The sequence below is a fragment of the Taudactylus pleione genome, unplaced genomic scaffold (assembly GCF_031769625.1).
Source record: "Taudactylus pleione unplaced genomic scaffold, aTauple2 ptg000201l, whole genome shotgun sequence".
Lineage (NCBI taxonomy): Eukaryota > Metazoa > Chordata > Amphibia > Anura > Myobatrachidae > Taudactylus > Taudactylus pleione.
In genome coordinates this window covers 28992277-29012220 of record NW_028284603.1, presented here as the reverse complement: position 1 = coordinate 29012220, position 19944 = coordinate 28992277, and positions in this window count along the sequence as shown.

The window sequence follows — 19944 nt, the reverse complement described above, 5'->3', positions numbered from 1 at the left end:
ACTTTTAAGTTACATCTGTACCAAGGGAAAATGTCTGAACATGAAGAAAGGCCGAATGAATGTGTCTGTTTTCTGAACACGTCTTTCTCAGTCTTTTTAATTTGTTCAGTGCCCTGGGGTCTGCCATGATAGTGTTGGAAGGGTGGAGATTACATATTATAGAAGTAATATACATGACATCCTTTAGTTCCTCTCAACAATGCTAAAAGCTTTTTGATTTTTAAAGAACAGATGGCTTGAACCGTTTATTTATGAGTATATAGATCATGTAAGAAAAAAATAATAATGTCAATAATATTCTTATAATCATAGCATAGCCTGGGATACATTAATAATCTCAAGTATGTATATTCTGAAAGCAGGGGTAGACAAAGGCTATTGGGCTCTATGTATATTTCTGTTTTCTGCTGTATATTTTTACTGTATAACGACTTTTTTTATCTGCAGTCTAATGAACTTTCCGTTCTCTGTTCCCGTCGACTGAGAATTACTCTTTCCAAATATGCCGATCTGACCCAATACACTGACCAGCAGCTATTGATGATTGGCAGGGCCGTAGCTAGGGTAGTGTGGCCGGTGCCATCACACAGGGCACCACAGGTCAGGGGGCGCTGTTTGAGCCTATCAAATTTCTGTTTATTATCATTCTTGCTTGTAGCTTCCTCTTATTTCATCCCCAGCATCTCCTGGCCTCTCCTATCTCTTCCCTGGCCCATCCCCATGAAGCCATGGCCCTTTTTTGGGTGCATTATGTCCCTTTGAAAAATGAGGGGGGCACCAATGCTCTTTCTGGCCCAGGGCACCAAAAAGTCTAGTTACGGCTCTGATGATTGGTGATCCATCAGTGGATCAGTGAAATTCAACATGTAAAAAATCCCAGACTCGCAGATTCCGATCATTTTTGGGTCAGGATCGGGGGAGTCGAAATTTTTCAACATGTTGAATATTCCTGATTTCCCGACTTTGCCAGAACGGGAAATTGCGGCATTCAGTCACAGATGTTTGGGCCCTTTAGACTCTGACATGGGCACCCAGTGCCAAATTAAGGGTCCCCCTGGTACAAAGCTGTGCAAAAAATGGTACAGAAGTGTGTCAAAAATTATTTCAAACTCTTTGAAGCATTTCTCAAGGGGCTATTGATAAATAATAGAAATACAATTTTTTACTTGAAATTTAGTACTGCCTTCAAGTACTGCCTGTTCTCAAGTTTCATCAAAACTATAATTTCTGTTGTCTAGATTTATGGGGCATTGTATGTCAGTCAAGGGGATACAGGTGAAATTTAAAAATTGTCAGAATGTTTACATTAGGTATAGGCTGCAGATGGGAGGGTTAGGCTGCGGGGAGAGGTTAGTGTTAGGCTATGGGGGGGAGGTTAGGTTTAGGCTACAAGGAGGAGGTTAGTGTTGGCTACCTGGAGGAGGTTAGGGTTAGATTATGGGGGGAAGGTAAGTGTTAGGCTATGGGAGGAGGTTAGGCACTAGAGGAAGGGTTAGGCTACGAGACAGGTTAGGATTAGGCTACGGGGGAGGTTAGGCTACAGGGGGAAGATAGTGTTAGGCACTAGAGGGAGGGTTAGGCTATGAGGGGAGGTTAAAGTTAGGCTATGGGGGTGGAGGGCTGATCACTGTGTACTCAACTTTATTGGATTTCAACATAAAAAACACCTCTCAGTTTGGAATTTTTTTGTCATCCTTTTCATGTTGCTGAAGATGTAAAACCGAGGATTCTTATTCTAATCTATAATTTACTCCTAACTGATATATCAGGATATCCAAAAGAGTTATTTCTAAAGTATTTGCTGAACATTTTATATATTTTAATTGAAATGTAAGAAATTAAAGTCCAGTGAACAGTCTGAAATGGTACAAAGGAAAGCGGTAAACTAGAGTTACAGTTGTTTCAGGGAACAAGTAATGGGTTAGGAACTTACAGCTATTCTGCAGCAATGAAATGAGGCTTTCCTGGGCCATAATGCACAGCTGCCTGGGCCATAATGCACAGCCAGTGGAATACTGAAGACTGGAAGAAAGCTTTATGCACCAATGGATCAAAATATAAAATCTTTGGCTCATCATACAGAGTTTTTGTATGCAGTCGAGTAGGAGAAAGGATGGTTCCTCATGTGGCTTGTGAAAGCTAGTGCAATGCCAATGATCTGCTGCATTGGACTCTGGAGTCCATTGGACTCTGGAGCCATGAAAACGCATTCTCCAGAGTAATAAAACAAAGGCTTCAGCATCTGGCATTCTGATGGGTTTTTCGTGGATGCCAAAGAACGCTTCCCGTCTGAATGCATAGGGCCAAATGTAAAACCCTGACTTCAACCCTATCAAACAGTTTTGGGATGAATTTAAACAAATACTCAGAGCCAGAGCCATAATATGTTACCATGTATGTTCCCACATGGCAACATGAGCATACTAGTAGCTGTATTGAAGAACACAGTATCCAGTGAACTGAGAGTCAGGTTATAAGAGTCAGTGCCTGCAAGATGAAAAAATATGGCTGTAGTTCACTAATAACAGCACTTATAGTAGCGTGGTTACTGTGGCAGTATCACCAGAGATGGCGCTGGTGAGCAGCAGATTCTGTGTGGGGCAGGAGAGATCCTCCCACACAGGGTAGAAATACTAAGTTTTGCCACACCTATGGGCTATAGCGAGAGCCAGTCTGCAAGACTCTACAGTCAGGACAGGCTGGGGGCTGTGTGTCCAGTCCAGGTGGGACTAAAGTTGGAGACCAGTGTGAGTGGGAAGCCACTGGTGGCTAGGAAGCCTGGTTCAAACCTACAGGAGGTAGGGAGAACCCCAAATTCCACAGACTGTGTATGTTACTCGGCTGGGAGCAGAGTGTGAGACTGCAATCAGGCCAGATTGTGAGGCTGTATCTGTAATCAGCTGTGGCAGCCAAAGCTAGGCCGGAGCCTGTGAGAATACCTGTCAGAGACAGGACTGGGACTTTGACACTGAGAGACTGTGTTTGCAGTTTAGCTGCACAATGATAGTTAGGGGCAAAGAAGTGAGTTAGTTGCCCTAAAATGGGCTAGGCGTTTATTATTTTGTGTTCATTTGTGTTGCACCCAATTTATGCTGAAAAGTAAAGCATCATTCCAATTATTTACCTGAAAGCTGTGTTGGATCCTGATTGAGCACCTAATCACTGCACCACTGACACCCATCTGCCGAGCTATTTACCCCCGTGTCATCACAATACATACTGATATCTCACACACAAACAGATAGGAGATATTCCAAAACGAATAGGCAGTATATGTTATTCATGCACAGGTAAAATCACCAACCGTAGATGGCAGTCTTATGCTGGCCATACACCTGCACGTTATCGGGACGATTTTTGACGAGTCGTACGATGAATTGTGTAGAAATTGTGTATTTTTTGAATAGGATAGGCAGATCGTACCGTGTATTTTGTGCATACGATGCATCGTGCGTCCATTCATCTCATTTCAATTACTTTTTCCTGATGAGCTCGTGAGGCACACGATCGATCATATGACAGATCATGTGCAAAGGAAAACAACAAATCGTGCTGCCGGGACTGCCAGGAAGTCGTGAGGTGAATCTTATCTAATGCTGATCGTGCAGGCGTAATGGCCAGCCGGCTCCGTCGTGCGCATATGCTCTGGGCCACCATCGACCTGGTTGCGAGTGCTCAGCGCTTGCGACTGGGTCTGAATCAGGCCCAGAATCCACTGGGCAGCCCTTACACAATCTCCCAGAATCCTTTTCTTCTCTGTGTGGGTGGATCTCTCCTGCCCCACACAGAATCTGCTGCTCACCACTGCCATCTCTGGTGATACTGCCACAATATATATATATATATATATATATATATATATATATATATATCCATGACACAAACACTAATGCACATTTGCACATACACATAGACAATCGCATGTGTATCGACAATGCGAACACATAGACGCTCTTATGCTTACGCACATACCCACGAACATACCCTGTAACTATTTTAATATGAAGACACACAACGCACACTGATGAATTCCTGTAAATATCTCACATTCATTTATGCAAGCATACATATAAAAGGTTCCCAAGCATTGAGCGTAATAATAGAGGTTTTTGTTAGCTAATCATTATGGTGTAAAATGTACATATATGATATGTAAGGTATAGAACTTAGTACACATGTCATGTTTGGTATCATACTGACACCCTGTTAAATTCCAGATATCTGTATATATCGGCGAAGGAGTTGCATCTTGCGTTCGGTGGTTATGGATTATAGGGAATTATTGGTTAGAATATGTACTTTGTATATAGTGTTACCTCATCTGGAGGGATGGACCATATCCCTGTTGTCACCATATGAACTGTCCTATGACCTGCATCGTACCAGAATGACAAGAACAAGAAACAATGGAATTATGCCAGCTCGTTCCTATTGTGTTGTCCACTATATATTCAAGCGCTGTCAGGGCCTGATTCAGACCCGCTTGCAAGCGGGTCAATGGCGTGTGCACTGCGCGTGCGTGAGCCCCGGAGTGGGCGCAAAAAGCACTCGCTCCGTGGCTCACTACAAAAGGGGCGGCAGTCGATGTTGATCGACAGATCGCCCTGTTTTGTAGGCGTGGTGGGGGGTGGCTTCACAAACGGAGGCGTTCCCAAGCGAACGCCTGCCATTTGTGGGCGGCCCACCAGTGATGTCAGTGGGAGAGCTTCCAGCTCTATTAGAGCCGGAAGCTCTCTGGGGCTTGACCATCGCGACCATCATCCTGGCCGCTCGCAATAGCTTTGGGTGGTCACCCACAGCTATGCAAGCGGCCAGGAGGCCGCACCAACAAAAAAAAGCCCTGATTCAGAGCGAGCGCTCTTTCAGAGCATCCCTCTCTGAATCAGGCCCTCAGTCCTGTAGTCAGTCATCTTCTTTCTTTCTTATGACGGAGGCTTCACGTTTGATGCCGGGAATCTGAATTCAGAGCACTTGCGTATGTATTGGCTGTACCTTTTGTATTTAATTGTCTTTGCGCTAATTGAGATAGATCAAAGCGTGTAAATTTCTTTTTATACAATAAGAACTTTTTGTGCTTTGAAACCACGATCCAAGTCTGGAAAGCAATTATTTCATGTTTAGCGATACTGTGGTATTCATAGATGTGGGCTCATAGTTTTGGAGGTCACGCTACCAAGAGGTCGCACGATAATGTACGGATCTCGATTTCGCAACAAAGGGTGGAATAAGGTGCCATATGCAGGAAAGAATGCACTGTGGGCCTGATTCAGAGCCGGACGCTCTGACCAGAGCACTCGCTCTGAATCAGGGCCCTCCTCCATGAAAATGGAGCGGCCTCCTGGCCGCTAACATAGCTGTGGGTGACCACCCACAGCATATGCGAGCGGCCAAAAAGATGGTCGCGATGGTCTTTACCATCGGACTTGCGACGGAGATCCTGCGGTAGGGTCTCCCTGCCACAAGCCCTGGAGTGATTTTGTCTCTATCAGAGCCAAAATCACTCCCACTGACATCACTAGTGATGTCAGTGGGGCCGGCTACAGACGGTAGGCGTTCCCATGGGAATGCCTCCGTCTGGCAGGCACGCCCACCAAAGGTGGCGTGCTGTCAATCAACATCGACAGCACGCCCCCTTTGGTGCGAGACCTGGAGCGATGAGAAGCCCGTTGATCCCCGGGTCTCGCGCATGCACACGACGGAGCTCCCTCCGTCGTGCGCATGCGCAGTGGGGAACATCGACCCACTTGCGAGCGTACTGCCGCTCGCGAGTGGGTCTGAATGACCCCCTGTGTTCAAAACCTGCACCATCTGGTATTGTGAAACCGATATCTGTTGTTATGTGATTTCAAGGAGTGCTGACTAGGACCTGGGGCAGGAGAGAAAAGTTTGTTTCTTTCATTGTCTGTCTTGGCGCGAGAATGTGAGTCGCACAATAGCGTACGCGTGTTTCCTGTATTGCTGCTACATGTTCAAACAATCATTCTGATAGTATTGTCATATTGATAGTGATTACATTGTTTAAAACCTCTGCTAGTATAGTGAAAAGTTTATTTTCTGCGCAGAAAACTAAAAGTGTGTGTGAGCAAATGTGTGCTTGTAAAGTGAAAGATAGGGACTGTGTGTCGGAAACTATAGACGAGGTACCGTGCGTCGGGCCTAAAAGACTCAGTAGGTGTCTGACAAGGCAGACACCTACTGAGTATGTACACACAGCAGGTGTATTGCAGCATGGACAGGGATTTTGTACCTTGAAGAAAACAAGGGGTTTTCGAAAAGCAGCTCCCAATAGGAGTCGCAGGGCCCATTGAGCAGTTAGGTTCTCTGGACACTGCGACTAGACCGCACGGTTGGGCAGACCGTGATTGTAGCTTGGGGGTAGTGGATGAAATCACTGGAAAGGGTAAGTGTTATTGGAACACTTAAATTCTAACCGGGGAGAGTACTCAAAAAGGATAAGCTACCAGACAAGGGCTGAAAGATGTCCGGATAAGATGTTATTCTGTACCTTGATTGTGAAAGCCGTCCACAACGGTTAGCGGGCTGACTGTGCACAACGTCATAGGAGTGCATGAACGTAGCTCTATTGAATCGCGAAAAGTGCTTCGCGTTTTCCCCGATGGGTGCCAGGCTGACGCTGGGTATGGTGGACGATATGCTGCTTTTGGAACGGCCGACAGGATCGGCAAGGCATATAATGTCTACAAGATATGGTGCGAATGCAACTGCGTACTGTATTGTATGGGTTAAGATGACTGAGGAATGTGTGAAATCTTTTCCTAAAATTGGCAGTTTTGATGTGGAGGTGTTGAATAATGTTAGAGGTGGTATCTGTATGGTGAAATCTCTAAAGAAACGAGTAAAGTATAATGATTGTTTAAAATTGTGGCAGCATGAAGGGAACACATGGTTGAGTGGCATGCTCGTGCCGCTAAGTAGCACCACAAGCACAACGCAAAAGAGTGCATGCAACGTAAAACAGTGTTGTGCAGGCACCACCAATTAGCGCCGGGTGCGCGCAACCAGGGAACGTGCACGCACCACACGGTAGCATTGCCCAAGGTATTGCTATTAGCGCATGCTCGCCTCCGCTGCCTTATGCGGCTGCAGGTGATGGTACAGCCAATGCCAAAAAAAAATTATAAAAATCGTAACAAGTAACTATATAGAAAAATTTAACTGAGAAAAAAGAAAATGTGTTTTAAATCACCTCTAGGAATTCTAAGTGTGTACAAGACTTAGTCATTGCACCTCTAGGAAAAATAAAATAAAATATCAGGTGTCTTTGTTTACAGTAAATATTGAGATTGAGAACTGAGGCCAGAATAGCTACTATATGTGTTAATTTTTCCTTGATCTCCTTGAAAGTCTAGGCAATCTGCAGTGAAACTTATGCATTCATAATTAATCACAGCAAACCCAAATATGAAGGTTCTCTATGTATAAGTTTGTACATACTGCATATGAGAATTTTCTGTCTGGAGTTTTGTATGTGCGCATGTGTATGTGCTTCTGAAAAATCCTTGCAATACAGCAGTTAAGGAATTCAGGGGGTCATTCAGACCCGCTCGTGAGCAAAGTTCGCTCGCTAGCGGGTCGATGTTGTGAGAATGCGCATGCGCACAACGGAGGGAGCTCCGTCGTGCGCATGCTCGAGACCCAGCGAGCGACGAGAAATACGTTGTTCGGGGTCTCGCACCAAAGGGGGCGTGCTGTCGATGGTGACTGACAGCACGCCCCCTTTGGTGGGCATGCCGGGGGCGTGGCGGCCAGACAGAGGCGTTCCCATGGGAACGCCTACCATCTGAGTCCGGCCCCACTGACATCAGTAATGATGTCAGTGGGAGTGACTTTGGCTCTGATAGAGCCAAAATCACTCCTGGGCTCACCGCAGGGTCTCGTCACAAGCCCAATGGTCGCGATGGTCTTTGACCATCGCGACCATCATCATGGACGCTCGCATAAGCTGTGGGTGGTAACCCACAGCTATGCGAGCATCCATGAGGACGCTCCAAAAACAGGTAGGAGGGCCCTGATTCAGAGCGAGCGCTCTGGTCAGAGCGTTCAGCTCTGAATCAGGCCCTCACTTCTTAGTAAGGTAACAGGTGGTGAATTATACTGTATTATCTGTGTATTAGATCGCATGTAAACCACATATAATATTGCAGTTTATGATTTGAGGGTTTGCTGAATATGTGTTGTACTCTAATTCATTTATGTCATGTTTGAGTGATACTAAACTATTGTTGCTTCATCCCACAGAAACAGGACACAAGGTTGCAAAGGACAAATTACAGCTATGTTAGACTAAGGTTAAATATTTGAGACACTGTCTAACCCAGGAGCTACGACACTTGACCACTGACAGAATACAGGGCCTGATTCAGACCCGGTCGCAAGCGCTGAGTGCTTGCAACCGGGTCGATGGTGGCCCAGAGCGCATGCACATGACGGAGCCGGCTCCGTCGTGTGCATTCACTAGACCCGGATAGCGACGGGCAATCTATCGCTCCGGGTCTCGTACCAAAGGGGGCGTGCTGTCGATGTTGAGTGACAACACTCCCCCTTTGGTGGGCGCCCAAATGGAGGCGTTCCCATGTGAATGCCTCCGTTTGGGGCCCGCCCCACTGACATCACGAGTGATGTCAGTGGGACAGATTTCGGCTCTGTTACAGCCGAAATCTCTCTGGGGCTTGCGGCAACAAGACCCTACCACAAGGGTTTTGTCACAAGCCCGATGGTCTCGACCATCGCGTCCATCTTCCTGGACACTCGCTATAGCTGTGGGTTGTCACCCACAGCTATGCGAGCGGCCAGGAGGCCGTTCTAAAAAAAAAAAAAAGACTGGCCCTGATTCAGAGCGAGCGTTCTGTCAGAGCGTCCAGCTCTGAATCAGGGCCTCAGTCCAGGGAGGACTGAGGCAGAACAGTCAGACAGAGCTCATTGTGCCAGGAAGCCATTGGGGGCCAGGAGGCCTGTGAGATACAGGAAAGGCCATCAAACTCTGTGACTGAGCTATGAACCTGCAGGAAGCAGGGCTAAACTGACTTTGGACTTTTGTTTGCAGACTAGCTGCACTTTAATAGTGAGGGTTCAAGAAGTGAGCTAGTCTCCTAAGAGAGGGCTAGGTTGTTTTTATTTTCTATTCTTGTTTCCAGACTATCATGCTGAAGTAAAGCACCATCACCTCATTTATTTCACCTGAAAGCTGTGTGTGGACTCTCATTAAGCACCTAAACACTGCACCCATTCACCCACTGCCGAGCTAATTAACCCCAATACATCACAATATATATATATATATATATATATATCTTTATCCAGTAACTGGTATTTTTGATATTATATCTGTCTGAACTAAGGGCCTGATTCAGACCCACTCGCGAGCGCTGAGCACTCGCAAGCGGGTCGATGTTGGCCCAGTGAGCATGCACACGACGGAGGCGGCTCCATCGTGCGCATGCGCGAGACCCGGATAGCGACGGGCAAACCGTCGCTCCAGGTCTAATACCAAAGGGGGCGTGCTGTCGATGTTGAGTGATAGCACGCCCCCTTTGGTGAGCAGGCCGGGGCATGGCTGCCCAGACGGAGGCGTTCCCATGGGGACGCCTACCGTCTGGGGCCGGCCCCACTGACATCACAAGTGATGTCAGTGGGTGGACTTCTTGCTCTGTAAGAGCAAGAAGTCCAGTGGGACTTGCGGCAATGAGACCCTACAAGGGTCTCGTCGCAAGTCCGATGGTCGCGATGGTCTTGACCATCGCAACCATCATCCTGGCCGCTCGCACTAGCTGTGGGTGGTCACCCACAGCTATGCGAGCGGCCAGGAGGCCATTCTAAAAAAACAATAGCTCGGCCCTGATTCAGAGCGAGCGCTCTGTCAGAGCGTCCGGCTCTGAATCAGGGCCACAGGCCATACAGACCATGACACTGCTGCAAAACCAGCAGCAAATCCGTACCTTCTCGGGCATGTGTGGATACTGCAAATCATGGATCCCAGGTTTTTTTTTTCTATTTTGGCATTACCATTGCAGGAATTGGTGTCATCCTCAAAACCTGACTGTGTCACACATACTGAGGAAACAGAGCAGGCTTTCCTTCACCCTAAATATATTCTGACAAGAGCACCTGCCCTGGGAATGCCAGATTATGTAAAAACCTTTTGAGTTATATTACACGGAAGCTGATGGCTGCGCAGCAGGTGTCCTCACACAAAAACATGGTGATGCTAGCAGACCTGTAGCATACTACAGTGCACAATTGGACACTGTGGCAAGATCACTCCCAACATGTTTAAGAAGTGTAGCAGCAACGGCTCTTCTGGTAAACAAGAGCGAGAATGTAGTAATAGGTCATGACATGATTGTTTATACACCACATACTGTGTCTGCTTTGCTGAATTCTGCCCAAAACCAGACATGTCTCTTCAGCCAGGTAAATGGTGCAATACGTTAAATCCAGTGACATGCTTGCCATGTGTGCCTCAAGATGCACAAAAGGTGGAGAGAGGTGAGTCGCTGGTTGAAGTTGAGTTTTGCAGGTATACTGATACACAGGATTGTATGGAGTATTTGAATCAGACCTTTACTGCAAGACCTGACATATGTGACACGGATGGGAGTTGTCATAGACAAACTGACAGGAGAATATGCACAGGATTATGTTGTTGTAAATGACGAAGAACAATCTCTTTAAACCGTCATGGCTACATTACCATGAGACCCCACACACACGCACATACATGCACCAATAATTATTTTCTCTGATAGATTGTTTTCCACAATTTATCTATAGATGAGTAGTCGGGCCGAAAGTGCAGGTGAATAATTTAAAAAAAAAATCCCTTCCCCCCATACACACACGCATGTACACTTCACACACATACATTCATGGTATATCATTCCATTTTTATTCTGTTCCATTTTTTTCTGTTTAATAAATCCTGCAGTGATAAAACTTATGTATGCTAACTTATAAAAGGCAGTAGCTGTCATCAAATGTAAAGCCCATACATGTGAAGAAGACCCAGTGTCACTGGGCAATAGCAGGGCAGACAAAGCTGCCAAATGGGCAGCAAGGTTTACAATTAACATGCCAGTTAATAAAATGATGGTTTTTCAGACAATTTATACGCAGAATTTAATTGAGATGCAAAATTTGTGTTCCATTCAGGAAAAGGCAGTCTGGAGATCAAAGGGATGTGGACAGGAGTCCTCTGCACTCTGGAGAGATGGATAAGTTAAGCCGGTGGCACCCAAGGCATACTACCCAAGCTTGGCTGAAGCAGCGCATGGTCTGACTCACCTGGGAAAGCAAGGTATGTGCAAGTTGGTCAGAGCGTATTGGTGTGCACTGGGCTTCTCTTCTCAAGCTGAAAAGAGGGTAATGTCCTGCTTGACTTGCTTGAGGAAAAACAATACCAACTGAGCCATCCCACATCCCTCCAACAGACGGACCTTTTCAGGTAATACAAATTGATTTCATCCAATTACCACCCTGCAGGAACCTCAAATATGTATTAGTTTGTACAGATGTGTTTTCTAATTGGGTAGAGGCATATCCAGCTGCCACTAATACTGCTGCGTTTACTGCTAAAAAGATTGTTCAGGAATTTGTATGCAAGTACGATATCCCTAGAATCATAGAAAGTGATAGGGGTACTCATTTCACAGGTGATGTCTTTCAGAACACGTGTAAGTTGATGGGTATTAATAGTAAACTTCACAACCCCTATCGACCGCAAGCCAGTGCCAAGGTGGAGAGGGTAAACAGTACTATTAAGAACAAACTTAGTAAGATCATTGCTGAAACTGGATTAGGTTGGCCAGAAGCATTACCGCTAGTCCTTCATAGCATCAGGACAACTCCTAGACCCCCTCTTAATTTGTCCCCCTTTGAGATACTGTTTGGGAGACAACCTCATCTGACTGGGGTTGTGGCCCCCAAATCTTGAAGCTTGGTGAAATTTGGATCAACTCATTGTCCTTTCCTCTTAAGTTTAAACCTTTCCATAAATGTTATATTACTGTTACCCTGTATCCAGCCCATCTGTATCACCCCTGTCTGTCTGCCCCCTCCCTTTAGAATGTAAGCTCTTATGAGTAGGGCCCTCTTCCCTCATGTGCTTCTCCTTCACTTGATTATACTTTAATATACAACAGTACCCTACCCTTGGTTGCCGACACCATGCTGCTTATCTAATTGTTATGCAGCAATGTATTAATTATGTATCTGTCCTGCATTGTTTGTACTGTTAATAACTGTTTTTTTGTGTGCTCTTTTGTTTATGTACATTGTAAGGTGCTGCGGAACCCTTGTGGCACCATATAAATAAAGGATAATAATAATAATTGTAAGTCCACAGCAAGACTTGAAGAGTAACAATGAGGTTACTGTAAAGTATCTTATAACAATGAGTAAACAGTTGAAACAGCAGAAGCAGAAATTGAAATTGTTGTCACCTGATATGCCAGAAACAAACTGTCATGATGTTGAACCTGGAGAATTTGTTATGATCAGAAATTTCTTATGTTCAGGTTGTCTGACAGATCAGTGGGAAGGTCCGTATCAAGTGTTGCTGACAAGTACGACATCCTTGAAAGTGGCAGAGAGAGATACCTGGGTCCATTCCACTCACTGCAGAAAGGTCAACCAACCGGTGGAGATACAGGTCGGAGTCGATGCAGATAACGTAGACCTGTCAATTGCAAGCTTGTTCCGGGAGAGTTAAAGACTGCAGTGAGATACCTGAGCTAGGGAAATTTACAGTCCACTATTCCAGCAATGGAGTGGCGGGCTTGGGTTGTGTTCCTATTTTCTTCCAGAATTCTCATCATCCTTGTTTGTTTCGGGATGTCTTGTTTCTGAGGACAGATGATGGAGGGAGAGGTTGATGGTGATATTGATGGAGTGGAGTCGAGGGAAGGAGCAATACATTCACAAGGGCGGTGTCTGACCAAACTCAGTACAGTAATTGCTAAGAGATCTGTTATCCTAGAAACTCAGAGACAGTGTGAGGGGTTATTGTCTGAGGAATACTGTATTTGTGAGTATTGTGGGTTCCTAATGATGAGAGATGCCTCCAATGGTGTCAGCCCAAGTATAGCCAGTATTGTTGTGGGCATCCTTTAGAGGATTATCATACATTGGTGGGAAAAGTCTTAAATCAGACTGAATGTTGGGTGTGCTCTCACGTGCCTCATAGCAACATAATGTAGGACTAGTACCATTCCCGTTAAACATCTCTGAGGTCCTTGGATTACAAAAGGGGAAGGCACTGTATGGGAAATTTATTATGTCCAAGCCTCCAAATTTTAAGCTCCATCAGTACCAGGTGGATAGATCCCTGTTATGTTTAAACAACTCCAATTCCAATAAACCAGGAAATTGGGAGGTGTCCGGGAACAATCAATGACCTTTTCACACAGAGCTGATAATGAACCAGTAGATGGTAGACTTATACGCAACATTACCAGTGGAAGATACTTCCGGTATAAGTATACACTTAGTTCTACCAAGTTAATGGTTGGCAGAGTACCAGAAGGGTACTGTGCAGTTATTGTACAACCTAAAATGTGTATCAGTCAAATGGGAAAATCTGGGGTAGGATTATTTGTCAGAGAATTGTGCCCAATGATAATGATGCATTCTATTCCTTATGTACTCCCAGACGATGTGTATTTTATATGTGGAAGGAAAGCGTATAAGTGGCTCTCTCCAAGTTCTGAAGGTTTATCTTATCTGGGAAGGGTACTTCCAGAGGTTATGACCCTTACACATGGTGAAATGCTTGGTATCCATAAAAACACACCATCTCCATATCTTCATATGCATTATGAACACCATGACAAAAGAAACATGATACCTGGTGACATACATGCAGCTACACAGTTGATTAGTGAAACAACTGGTTTGCAAATTTTGGTAGCACTAGATCCCACCAGGATCACTTGGGGTACTTTACATTTTAGATACATCCAAGATCTTGCTGAATTAATAGATAATATCAACGAGATGTATGATGACCCGTTCAGGTATACAGGTAAAGAGTTACAGGCTTATAAGAAAGAACTTGTGCAACATAGGCTAGTGTTAAATTATTTAACAGCTGTTACTGGCGGAAACTGTGTGACTCTAGCCACCCAATTTGGTGTCAAGTGTTGCACGTACATCACCAATAACACTAGTGACCCCAAGGAGGTGATAGATCGGAAGATGGATGAAATTCTGCAGCTGAAATGGGAATTTCGAAAGAACCGTAATGCTTCACTGGCTGAAGTAGAGGAAAAGGTAGAAGAGTGGTTCTCTTGGTTGAACCCTGTGAAATGGTTCTCCAGTCTAGGAGAGTGGGTCCAGGAACTGGTTGCTATTGTGGATAAGCTCCTGATCCTCATACTTATTGTCATCTTAGTAATTGGCTTATGTGTCACATGTGTTCCTAATGTATTGAAGTGTGGAAAATGTACAAGGGCAAACAGAGAAACAGAGATGATGGTGGTAAGCAATGATATTATGGATACTAAGGTCAAGGAAGAACTGTATTACAACCCAGAATTAGAGTGTACCATCAGATGATGAAATATAAAATCGTGTGGTTATACATAGATGTATTATTAATGTTATTTGTAAACATCCTAGATAATGTAGTCTCAATCCCCTCCCAAACTTCCTTTATAGGTTCGATGAGATCCCACATCCCACCAATGATCCCTATAGATCCGCATATGGCGTATAAGGGTTGTTCTACCCTCTTGAAACGCATTATTAATGGTTCAGTGACCTACTTGTGTCACACCGTTTATAACCTTGAATAATACATTATTATGCATGACTACTAAAGGTTAAGATCAGAGTGTGATAGCGTATTGTTTGCTATCAAAGGGTGGACTGTCAAAGTCAAATAATTGGTTATGATCATTTGTAATTATTATCTGACAATCTAGTCGTTTATGGGCTGATAAAGAGTAAAATTGGACGCTACTCTGCATCGGAAGCAAGCCGATGTGCACAAATGCGTATATATATATATTTAAAAATGCAACTTTTAGCCAGTGTATAGGAGACGGGTTCTGTGTATCTTGGTGCTCTATGGCAGATATATTGATGACTTATTTTTTATATGGAAAGGTGATGGTTAATCTGTTAATAATTTTGTCACCCACCTTAACAATAATCTGTTTGGTCTTAAATTCACGAGCACTATTAGCACTTCTAACATTAAATTCTTAGATATTCCCTTCATATAGAAAAGGGAAAGATCACTACAAGCACGTACCAAAAAGAAGTAGACACTAGTAATTTTTTTAATTTTTCCAGTTGCCATCTTACTAGGTGGAAAGAAAACATCCCCAAAGGGAAATATATAAGAATAAAAAGGAATTGTTCGGATTTGAACACCTATGAAAAACAGGTAGATGAGCTCACAATAGCTTTTTTGAATCAGGGATATCCTGTAGATCTTTTAGAAAGATGTAGAGAAGAGGTGAACCATATGGATAGGGAGAATCTTCTACTGACCAAAAATAGAACTGGAGTAGAGAGGGAAATGGATATTCCTATCCTGCCCTTCGTAACAGAATTTAATATATGTAGTGATAAGATTCAGAAGATAATACGGAACAATTTCTCCCTGCTCCAATTAGATAAAATTCTGTTGCCTCATTTAGAATCACAAGCAAGAATAATATTCAGGAAGACGACCAGTCTTAAAGATATATTAGCTCCAAGCTTTTTTCAAAACAAGAAAACAAATCAGAATACAGATAGGAAGATAACATCAGATCAATCTATTGTAACATGGTTACCAACACGAATAACGGGATGCTACAAGTGTGGAAGAAACAAAAGTATCACCTGCAACTACATTAGCCATAAGAAACAAACTTTTTTCTCTAATTTTATGCAACAAGAATTTAGTAATGAACATCTGATCAACTGTTTATCCCAATATGTTATATATGTAATCACTTGCACATGTGGCCTACAATACGTGGGCTGCACCACACGTAGTCTAAATACTCGGTTTTTAGAGCATAGAAGAAATGTTAAAAATGGCATTAAGACACATAGTTTATCAAGACATGTGTGGACTGAACACAATGGAGATGACAAGGTTCTAACGGTTACTGGGATTGAACATATACCATCCACTTGTAGAGGAGGTGATAGATATGGAAGACTATGCAAAAGAGAAGCTTACTGGATCTGTGCCCTGGGGACACTTTTTCCACAGGGGCTTAATGAAAGTATAGAATTAAATAGTTTCTGACAATAGATCCACACTCTCTTGATATCCTATTGTAGAACAATACACAATGGAATGATACTAGTGATATGTTTCCTTTCTTTTCTTTTTATATATATCTGATTATTACATGTGTTTAAGATAGCAATTCATACAACCTTTTAGAAATACTGGTTAAAGAAGCTGATTGTCAATGCAATTTAATGTAATTTAAATACAGGCAAAATTAAAATAAAATTAAATATAATAATATGGCAAGGGAGAGATTCGAACCTGGGTTTCCCAGGTGTTAAACGGATGCCTTGCCTCCAGACTAGTCTTTAAGATATGTGTATTTGAATTGAGAATGTGCTGTATTTGAGTTTCTAATAATGTATTTTTAGACATGTTTGAATGATGATATTTATGTCTTTAGTTATATGGAATGTTTGATGTTATAATTGCTATCTAAATATATGTATGTTCATCTATATCTTTGATATAAATATGTACATTTACATCTATGGGGTATATTCAATTGTACGCGAGGTTTAGAGATGATAAAACCTCGTGCCCAATTTTGGAATCCCATGGGTATGCGCGCTCCCGATACCCACGGGATTCAATTTAAAAAACAGTGGATGCGGGGTTTTCATCACTGAAAACCACGCGCCGCGTAATAAAGAAAAACAAAAAAAAGTAACTTACCTGCACAGGGGTCCCCGGTGGTCTCCACGGCTCCCGGTAACTTCCCCTCTCTCTTCTAACTGGAGGGGGCTGCTGGAGTCCTGGGAGCTCCTGGGAGGCTCCAGGGGCTGGTGGGTGGGGTAAGGGCTGCTGGGAGATGTAGTTCTCCCAGTGCCCATTATGGGGAGCCACTGTGACACTGGAGGGGGCACACTGACACCAGAACACACACTCATGCACACACACACAATCATACATACTTACAAACACCACACACACTCATATACACACTTTTTGTGCTTTGGGACCACAATCCAAGTCTGGAAACCAATTATTTCATGTTTAGCGATATTGGGGTATTCATACCCCAGTAGTAAGCCACTTATATAGTGCCCCCAGTAGTGGTACCCCCTATGCAGTGCCCCCAAAAGTGGTAACCCTTATTCAGTGCCTATTAAATAGTGGTCCCAGTTGTAGTCCTCCCCTATGCAGTATTGCCCTTTATATAGAGCCCCCAGTAGGTGTCCCTCGATGAAGTGCCCCCAGTGGTAGTCCCCTCCCCCCTATGCAGTGCCCCAGTGGTAGTCCCCTCCCCCTATGCAGTGCCCCTAGTAGTAGTCTTCTCCCCTTGTAGCGCCCCTAGTAGTCCCCCCCCCTTGTAGTGCCCCCAGTAGTAGTACCCCCTTGTAGTGCCCCCAGTAGTAGTCCCCCCTTGTGGTGCCCCCAGTTGTAGTCCCCCCCTTGAAGATCCCCTAGTGGTCCCCTCCACTGTAGTGCCCCCAGTAGCAGTCCCACCAGTTGTAGTCCCCCACCTTGTAGGGCCCCCAGTTGTGGTCTCCCCCCTTGTAGTGCCACCAGTGGTGCCCCCCCTCAGTAGACACACGTTATAAAAAAAACAAAACCACTTACCTGAATCTCTGCCCAGATGCCGCCATCCGCTCCGCCGTCTGTCCTCCCGGGCCGGCCCGCTCTGCATTATGGGAGAGACATCATGACGTCTCTCCCATTACCCACTGCAGGAGCCGGAACATGGAGCGGCATCCGGCAGTGGGCACAGCAGCAGTCAATGAAAGTCTGAGACTGTCATTGGCTGCTGATTAACACGTACTTACAAACACCACACACACTCACATACTCACCCGAGCTGCAGAATAGCCGGCTCCCGACGCAGGATGAAGAAGACAGCGCTGCCAAAGGTAAGTAATTAAGGACTAATTAAGCTAATTGAATACTTCCAATTGCTTAATTAGTCCTCAGGAGGGATGCGGCGGGGGTGTCAGAGCAAGTCCCAATGATTTTACCTAAAATCATCGATTTTAGGAAAAATCACGCTTGCACAGGAGGTGCGAGAATAAAAACCTCCTGACACGTGTTTTTAAAAAAACGCACCTAATAGAATAGCAAAAAACCCGCACCTGCAGGATAAACCTCGCAGGTGCAGGCTTTTTGCTATTCTCGCAGCCTATTGAATATGCCCCTATGTATATATACAAGATGACCAGACATGCGTAAGATAGCAATTTACACAATTTTGTAATAATACTGGTTAAATAAGCTGTCAATGCAATTTTATGTAATTTAAATACAGCCAAAATTAAATTAAAGATTAAAGTTATTATATAGCAGAGGAGAGATTCAAACCTGGAGCTCCCAGACGCTGGACTCTAGACTATCCTTTAGACATTTCTATCTGATTTGAGAATGTGCTGTATTTAAGCTTCAAATAATGTATTTTCAGATATCCATTAGTATATCTCCAAATGATAATATTTATGTCTTTAGATATATGGAATGTCTGACATTATATTTGTTTTTTAAATGTTTTAAACATCTATGTCTGTTTATATATTAGAATGAGTATGTCAATTTAAGTCTGGATAAGTACAATCTTTCCAGCATTGACACACATTTGCACAGATGATCCTGATGTGATCTAATTATCATCTGATGATGATTGGAGGACCTAAGCCTAAGAGCACCTGCAGGATCACTAGGAGATTCACCCTCTGACGAAACTGCCATCACCTGTAGCAGAGAAACTAGTAAGGGTCTCCCTTACATGCTACAAGCTGGTTTTCACCTCTAAATATGTTCCTGTCTGACACCGGAGAGCCGCACATGGAAGTGTAACTGCAAGGAGAAAGTAAGCTCCGTGAGAGCTACACATTGAGCCCTGTCCGATTTCCACTGACGGGCAGTGACATCCTTTTAAAACAGCCGGCCAGCTGTAAGCAGTCACACTATTGACTATTTTCATGAAAGTCAGTTCCAATTTCTGTGCCTGAACGGAGTCATTAAACATTGTGGTGAAAGCGATTATCACTGATTCAGTGTTATGGAACATTTACAACAGGCTACCAATAACCGATTGTTGTCTATCTGAGGAGAACCTGATGTGTGGCTATTTAATTATAAACACCATACAAGAAACATCTGAGGTGTATTTATTATAATCCGTTTAAATAAACGGCGATACCATCATTTTTTTTATCCAGAGGACAGGGGCCTGATTCAGAGCCGCTCGTAAGCGGCCGCTTGTTCGCTCCGAGCGATGTTTGCACATCTGCACATGCGTATTGATTGTAATGCGCATGCGCCAACCAGTCAGTGCGGTCGGAAATCGTGTGCTCGCAAAATAGCGAATGCCTGCTAATTTGAGTGACAGGATGAGGCGTTTGTGGGTGGTAATAGGGGAAGGTGCTTGAAAACGGGGGAGTGGAGATCCGAACGCAGGCGTGCCAAACGGTCAAAACAGGCATTTTAAGGGTGTGCATAATTAACAAAACAGCGTCATCGACCACATCACTTGGTTGTCTTTTAGCCTGAACTGCTCGCATGATTGCGGTAGGAAAATGCTACCACAAGAATAGCGAGCAGTTCATACGCCTTTCGATGTACTCGATTAATCTAATAAATAGCGGAGATGACGTATGATGCGAGCGGCCAAGGGGCGTCTTTACAAAATAGCGAGCGCATGTTTCGGACGCTCGCTCAGACATAGAGGCGTCAACAGACCGCAAAGAGCGAGTGCTCAATTT